The 734-nt window shown below is 54.0% G+C and overlaps 1 protein-coding gene and 1 long non-coding RNA gene across 3 annotated transcripts in view; one reads left to right on the top strand and one right to left on the bottom strand.

The window, feature by feature from the left end:
- LOC105533162 overlaps positions 1 to 455 on the bottom strand; it is an 8,146-nt gene extending 7,691 nt beyond the window's left edge. The window contains exon 1 of the long non-coding RNA XR_001005083.1: positions 265 to 455. This is a non-coding gene — a long non-coding RNA (uncharacterized LOC105533162). The remainder of the gene's footprint in view (positions 1 to 264) is intronic.
- CCDC37 (coiled-coil domain containing 37) overlaps positions 1 to 734 on the top strand; it is a 50,872-nt gene that overhangs the window by 4,612 nt on the left and 45,526 nt on the right. The gene's annotated exons all lie outside the window — the stretch shown is intronic.

Genomic DNA, 734 nt, shown 5'->3' with positions numbered 1-734 from the left:
TCATGGAGCTCACATTTTAGGGGGAAATAGACAATGAACAGATTTTTCAAGTGATAATCAGATAGTGGGAATTGCACAGAAGAAAACAAAGGCCATCTCTCAATCCCCACAGATACTGGGAAAATCTAGGAATATGTTCAGAACTCAAAGAGGGGTCTCCTGCTGCTGCTTTTTGTGGGGAGGCAGGATCCCTGAGCCGGGGGACCAGACACCTAGGTGCCCCTGGCTGCAAGCAGCTGGTGGATCGGGACACCCAAAACTTGCCCTGGTCTGCATGGCCTCATCCTCTCGCTTGTCCCACTATGATGGGTCTAGCTCGCTCGGTAGAGCAGTGGCTTTCCAACCCTAGCCAGCACTGGGGTATCACGTGGACTTGTCAGGACATAGATTGCTGGGCTCCACCCCGAGTTTCTGATTCTGGGGTGAGGACTGAAAACTTGCTTTTCTAACGAGTTTTTTGATGCCCCTCGAGAAAGTGCGATCCCTCCCCAGGAAAGAACCAGGGCTATTTTTGTTCCAAAAGCATCCATTCTGGGCGCCCTCTTCAGCGCTTGGCACGTGGTGAATAAATCAATCAGGATGAAAGAAAGGAGCCGGCCCAAGTGCAGAGTGATGAATGAACCTCAGAGGAAGAAACCCGCGTTCACCAGGCCCCGGGCTTGGGCCAGGCGCTGTCCTGGCGGCGTCAGGGTGCACATCTTCCCGGGAGCTCAGACCCGGCAGCTGTGCCCCGC

Source organism: Mandrillus leucophaeus, unplaced genomic scaffold, assembly GCF_000951045.1.
Source record: "Mandrillus leucophaeus isolate KB7577 unplaced genomic scaffold, Mleu.le_1.0 Scaffold123, whole genome shotgun sequence".
In the NCBI taxonomy this organism is placed as follows: domain Eukaryota; kingdom Metazoa; phylum Chordata; class Mammalia; order Primates; family Cercopithecidae; genus Mandrillus; species Mandrillus leucophaeus.
Note: the sequence above shows the minus strand (reverse complement) of the source record. Positions and strands in the feature narration are given on the sequence as shown.